Consider the following 7,236-nt stretch of genomic DNA (forward strand, 5'->3'; position numbering starts at 1 on the left):
TGAAGTTATGAAATAAACTAGAGGAGATCTTTTGAGCCATTGGCAGCAGTTGAAACAATTTGTTGATTGCCAGTTATAGCAGGAAAGGTCCAGCCTCCTCACTGCCAAGCAGCTCATGTAATCTAAGAATTAGTGTGGCACTTGCAAACCAACCTTACCACTGAGAAGGGGATGGCTTGCATTGAACCTTGACATCAGACCTGGAAGATCTCCCCAGTGCCAGTGCTCTAATCCAAATTTCACTGTGTGTCTAAATTATTTCGAGATCCTGATAAAACATAGACTCTTATTTAGTAGATCTGGGCTAAGTACAGAGATTCTGCATTTCTAACAAGCTCCCAGGTAATGCTGATAGTGGACCACACTTTGAGTAGCAGGATTCCAGCCAACATACCATTTTAGTGGATTGTTACGACTGTAACTAAACTTGAGATGGGAGTTTTTATAACTCAGAAGTCCCATGAGGTGCGACAGCAAGTCTCATTATGGAAGTTAAACAAATTACATGTAATGTTCAAGAATTCCAAACCTGATAGAGACCTCGCAAACTGTTTAATAAATTAACTGAAATTAAGGAAGATGACCCAGCCAATCAGTACCAAGTCACAGCAGTGCAATGTATTTGTGTTTTAGACTATTTCTGGGGACCCAAGATGGCTATACATACCTCAAGATTATCAAATTGTACGAGAAACTCAAAGAACTGATGACATCCATAACAGTTTTCTACAGAGCTCATCATAAATGCAGTGACAAAAATGTAGAATTACTACAATGATAGGTTTATATCATTCTGGCATATTCCACCCTGATTACAAAGAGCTCGCTTGTGTCATTATTATGATAAGGATCTCGCTTAAGAAAAGAAATATCACATACCCACTTACTTGTTTTGGCAAGCCACCCATACTGCTATTAGAGAAGAAAATGTAGCATGAGATAACAAGTCTCCACCCAGCCATGCACATCTGTCAGATTCTTTCTCATACACACCCTTTCTGGTGGGTTGAGTATAACATAGCCTCAAGCTATATCACTCTGTTCTTAATTAGGTGGGAAAATTTGACTAACACATAAGAGATAGTGTAGGATTTAATATTAAGTTGTGTATGTATGTGTGCTTATACTCCTATCTTTGTATTTATTTGTATCTTTCTAAATGTCTGTCTATAGATAAACAAAATCTTTCTTTAAGAAGGCTCTGAATTTTGAATTGGATCACAATAAATCAGAAGTGAGCGAGATCTTTTCAGGATCGACTTAGGGGAAAGGGGATTTTTTCCAAAGGAATTTTATAGGAGAATTGGTCATGTGGTTGAGTCTGTTTTTCCCAGAAAGGGCCTGGAGAAATAAAGTTCTAGCAACTCAAGTCTCTCCAGAATGATCCTCAGCTTTAGTTACCTGAAAAGGATCTGATTTTAGGACTGTGATTTCAAAGTGCAAAAGAGGGGATTTGCTTCCAGATACTTCCATTCCTATTACTAATTCCACCCTTTCATGTCACATTAAGAAACAAATTGCAGGGCACCTGGGTGGTTCAGTGGTTGAGCGTCTGCCTTTGGCTCAGGTTGTGATCCCAGGATCCTGGGATCTAGTCCTGCATCAGGCTCCCCTCTGCCTATGTCTGCCTCTCTCTCTATGTATCTCTCATGAATAAATAAATAAAATTGAAAGAAAGAAAGAAAGAAAGAAAGAAAGAAAGAAAGAAAAGAAAGAAAGAAAGGAGAAAGAAAAAGAAAGAAAGAAGAAAGAAAGAAAGAAAGAAAGAAAGAAAGAAAGAAAGAAAGAAAGAAAGAAAGAAAGAAAGATTGCAAATGCCAACACCCCTATTGGTTGTTGACTTATTTGGCTTCAAACATTCAGTTTAACTTAGTATTTCTGAATTTATGGAGGAGTATGATGTGCCCATCACTGTACTGGCTACCATGCAATCAGAATAAGTAAGACATCCCCTTGGCCTAGGTTCTCTAAAAGCAAAGCTCAGGGCTTCAGGTCTTCACTGCATCATGTCTCATGCCTTCCAGAATATCTGGCTACTCTACTACATTATGAGGCATCCATTCTATTTATGTTTTTTCTTTCTTGAGAAAATAAAGACATCTTTTCTTCTTCCCAAAAAGGATAATTATAAGTCAAATCAGATATAGAAACTCTTTCAATATGTTACTTAGCTAGTTTTCACATCCTGGAAGCCTAAGGTGACAAGACACTAAAAAAAGCTCTTGTCTGCAGGTTATCTATAGGGATAAATCGATCTAGGAATCAAAATGTGGTTTAAGAAAGTGTCTAGAATCCAGTGACTGATGCTGTGTGAACACTGTGGCAATGAAATAACACTGAAACACAATGAAGCTCGCATTGTTCGTTATTCATGTAAAATGGGGATACATGACCAATTGGTCATGTGGCAGGGTTCACATTGATCATGAAATAAAAGTCTTTGAATACTTAAAATCATAACAGATATCTAAGAGACTTACATGGTTACTAAATCAGCTGTGCTGGATTTTCCTCTCACTGGCTCTCAGCTGTATCAGCATCTGAGAAAAACCTCTGACTTGTTCTGTGAGAGCATTGCTTGAGATAAGAGGGATTAATGTGAGGTTATTGCTTATGTTCAGAAATTTCCATACTATGAAGGCCATACCACTTCAACTCCACAGGTGACTTACTCTTCTGAATGATGAAGTCATTTGTGCCATCACTGTTCTGGATGAAAGCAGTGTCCTCAAATGTGAAACTGGCTTTAAGATGTCAAGCTATTCAATAGGCCACAGGCAGGAAAATGGGAAAACACGAGGTAGTTAAGTGTTCTGGAAAGTATCCCTTTCCTAAGGAATTAGCCTCTGCCATGTGGAAAATGACCAGGACTTACGAGGTAGCAATAGATTTAGACAGAAGATGATATGCGAGTGATTAAAGTCAATGCAGTTATGTTTGTAGCACTCTTTGGCTTATCTTGACTATGGTTATCTTCTCTTCCAATGCTTTCCTAACAAAAATAAGGAAGTTCAGTTACAAAAATTGGTCCACGAAGATAGAAGTTAAGCTATATAGTAGGATAGACAAGTTATAGAGATACAAACATCCTTCCTGCTTCTTTCCACTAAGGACAAGCTGATTTCTTCAATATGGGGTAAAATTTACTCTAATAAGGGGTAAGTAGCTCTCAATATGGTATCTAGAAGATAGTAGGAATCAGAAGCCCAATGCAAGTTCTTTCTTTTCCCTTCTGAATAGAAAGACAACCCTCACAGCACCAACACTAGCTTTTTACAAAAATTTATCTCACAAAGGCAATGGAGATATTTATTTTGGGCCCTAGCCATTGACTAAAACATAATTACCTCATCAGATAAACCATTGTAAACTTGCCAGGAAGTCATATAAAGGATAGCAGTCAAAGAATAATGAAAGATGAGTCTTGTGTTTTCCTCTACGTATAGCAGAGTTGGAAAGATAGCTATTGATGGAGGTCCAGAGGTTGGGAAGTTCTGGTCAGGGCAGCCTGATGTAAAATTGTGAAATCATTATTCCACTTTATATGCCTGTTATATTTTTGAAATCCATGGAATACTCATGCAATCTCATGCAAATTTCAGCACAACCTGAGATTACTCCCATTTTTTGGATAAATGAACTCAGGATGGACAACTGACTTACCAAGGTCATATAAACTCTTACAGATAGAACCAGAACAAGAGCCTAAGCCTTCTGATTCTTTCTATGACTTTCAAATATGTAACAACTACTTCTATAATAGTAGCTAGGTGAAGGATAAGAGATGAGACAAAAATCTGGGTAGTAACTTAGTACATACTTGCCCCTAATATACCTTTGAAGTCTCGCAAGGGGCACGCACCCCAAGCACTCTTTCCTCAGTAAGTAGACATATGTAAAAAGAATAACAGAGCACAAAGGACCTACGATAGAAGTTCAACACTGACATCACACGTAGTAGGAAACCTCATCACCTACAGTGTTTAGAGACACCAGTTCATCACACTGCCCTCTGGTCCTATTCCCCCATTCATAAGGCAAGGAGTGAGAGAGTTGGGATATTGGGTTGCTTTCAGATTCCCTTTTCAATGTAGAGTGAACACTCTACAAGTTTGTACTGGATGAGCTGTGAGGGATTAGGGTAGTGAAGTGAGAAAGGGATTATGTCCATGTTCTGTCTAAGCAAGTTCAGTTGTCTGCCTTCTATTGGATCTCTGCTCAAATCCAAGCTGTGCTGATGTGTTGACATCTTGGATGCCCATGAAGCTTTTCCTAACACCTAGATGAGGCTATTGTAAGCATAGCAGAGGAATAAGAATCTGTTTGTGAATTAGGTTTGATCCAGTGCTTGATCATAGCAGTATTTCATGGAAAGACCTCAATGTCATGCAGAAGAAGTGTGAAGGGCCCTTGGCTATGGTTCTGCAGGTTATCTATAGGGATAAATCGATCTAGGAATCAAGATGTGGTTTAAGAAAGTGTCTAGAATCCAGTGACAGGTGCTGTGTGAACACTGTGGCAATGAAATAACACTGAAACCCAACAGCAAGGAATGCAAATGTTTTGTGAGTGGTTGGAGTAGATAATATCCCGCTGGTAGGAAAAAAAAAAAACATTTGGTAGATCTAGCACCCACAGAGACTCAGAATACAATGTGCTGTTGACCAGATTATTCCAAAAACAGATCTTAGCTCTGGCAGGGACTAAGCCAATGATATCTTGTTCCTCCTATTCAGGTTTCTCACCTGTTTCTGGGAAGTGAGTTCACTAAGTATACCTACCTTGTTGAGTTGGGGTTAATTAATTTCCATTTTTATTTTGATTTAATTGTAAAGAAAATCATACCTGGAACTTAGTGTTAGAAATATATAAAGTAATAGCTATAAAAAGCCACCAACTAGTTTTTCAGATAAGGAATTAGGGTTCATAGGTGTCAAAGACTATTCCCAAGGTCTAGGCCATTAGTGACTGATCTAATGTGGTAAAAGTTGTATGTGCAGAGTATTTATTGTGTAGTACACACTGCAAAGCACTTCACACAATGTTCTCTTAAAATTTCATCACAATCCATTTACTTCTACAAATAAAGAATATGAGAATTTGAGAAGTGAAGTAATTTGCCTAAATTATAATAAGTTACAGCAATGAATCTCAACCCCAAGACATGATATGAGAGCCAGCCATGTTTGGCTCAGCCTATGGTCTAGGTTAAAATTCCAGAGCACTTAATTTGCTGACTACTACAAGGTAGCAGAGCTGGAGAGCTGTGGTCCTATAAACCACTGGTCATGGAGTGATATGCAATGTAGCCCACCTCTTTGTATTATTCTTATATTTTCTTTTTCTCTCATACATCCCTGGCTCTTTTTTCCACCTTGCAATCATCTTCAAGCCAGCTGGTCTGGATAATTAAGTTAAAAAACCAAAAAAGGCATATTCCAGGTATTGTAATTATATATTTTCAAACTGCTTCAATACCTTCCTTATCTTCATTTCATTTGGAACTCTTCTATTTTTTTATATCACCTAAAATTATTAAGCATCATAAAATATCTTCCATTTTAGAACCCTTCATTATGCTTGCTTCTGGATCTTTCTCTGAAAGCATAGACTATTTTGCATAACTCCTCCTCTAAATAAACCTTCCATTCCTTTTCCTTTGCTCTGATTTAGTTTGTTACCTAAGCCTGGATTCTAGGACTCTTCATTACAGATACTCATCTTCCTTCTCATCCTGACCTCTTAGTGCCCTATGAATGGAGCATAAAGCCAAGCTCTCTGAACTTTACTTTTTAGGGTCGTATACCCCAGATGTCTGAACCTTTGATTATTCTATTTTCTCTCAGTATAGTAATAAACATTTCTTTCCCTACCCCTTTCTCCACCTCTCCCAGTGAAAGTCCCTTGTATCTGTCAAACCACATCACAAAAAACATCTCCCACATGCAGCTTTTCCTGTCTCATCTTCCCAAAAACAGGATTTGCCTTCTTCCTTCTACGAATTCCCATAGCATTTTTTTTCTTGGTTAATTACCATAAGCCAGGTTCCCCAGAAGCAGACTCTTAGAGATTTGCATGAAGGAATTTTTTCTTTTATAATTAAGATTTAATTGGTTGGAAAATGTGGGATGAAATCTCATGCCATTTGTGAAATCTCATGCCATTCTCTTGCAGTAGCCATACTAATCTTCTCTGTATAGTTCCAATTTTAGTATATGTACTGCCCAAGGGAGTACTCTGTGGAGTCATTTTATTGGGGAAACAAGATTGTGCAAGCAGTTGGGCTACAGAACTGCCTCTACCAAGGCCACAGCCAATCCCTTGGGGGAGCTCAGGAGCTGTGAACAAGGGAGTCAGCGCCTTTGCCTCTCTGTCCACTGCCCTTGGCTGTGAGGATCTTGGGCAAGGAGCACCTAAGGAGTATTTAGCTATGAACTGTCAGCTGTCAGTACTCCTGGGGGAATGAATACTTGCATCTGAAAAGGACTGAAGACAGGAGTAGAAATGTGAGGGATACACCTCAGTAGCCACTGCGTCACGCTAGAAGGACTCTAGCATACTCTGCTTTGTAGGTCGTATCTTTGTCTTCTGGAAACTAGAAATAAGTATTTCCTAAATATTTTCTGAATTTCTTGTAGCTGTTAGTACAGTGTATAAGGGATGCTAGGTAAATAATTTGCTGAGATCATTTATCTTGTGTTCTTTCACAGAACTTTCACTTTAAAGATATATTAATGAGGTATGTCAGACACATACTATCTCTATTTTATAGAAAAGAAAAGTAAGGCATATACTGATAATGGGAATTGGTCAATAGCACAATTTGTTTAAATGTTTTCAATGAGAAAACCTGGTGTCAGGACTCTCAAGCCAATTGCCTTGCAAAAAAAAAAAAAAAAAAAAAAAAAGAAAAGAAAGAAAAGCATTCAATTAACCAAATACAAATAGTAGCTCAAAAAAGGGCTACAGTTGGGTCAAGAGTTAATAACCTTGCTCCCTAAACCCCTTCTCAAAAATTCTTGCTTCTGGGCCTCCCTGAGGTGCCTCAACTTGATAAGCTATTAGACTTCCTTTTGGCACATATTCACGTACAAAGAGCCAAAGCTTTCAACTGAGATTTAAAACAACTTTGGCTCCTTGCCCAGGGTTCATACTGTGGAAAGAGCAGAGAGCATCCTCCAAGAATCTTTAAAACAATCACTATGGGGAAGATGACCTGAAATATAATCCCTGAAA

At 38.3% G+C, this 7,236-nt stretch overlaps 1 non-coding gene across 1 annotated transcript; it reads right to left on the reverse strand.

The window, feature by feature from the left end:
* Positions 1 to 6,129: 6,129 nt before the first annotated feature.
* Positions 6,130 to 6,236, reverse strand: LOC129502691 (U6 spliceosomal RNA). Its single transcript, XR_008663014.1, has one exon. It is a non-coding gene; the product is annotated as a U6 spliceosomal RNA (small nuclear RNA).
* Positions 6,237 to 7,236: the final 1,000 nt, after the last annotated feature.

The sequence above is a fragment of the Nyctereutes procyonoides genome, unplaced genomic scaffold (genome assembly GCF_905146905.1).
Source record: "Nyctereutes procyonoides isolate TBG_1078 unplaced genomic scaffold, NYPRO_anot_genome, whole genome shotgun sequence".
NCBI lineage: Eukaryota > Metazoa > Chordata > Mammalia > Carnivora > Canidae > Nyctereutes > Nyctereutes procyonoides.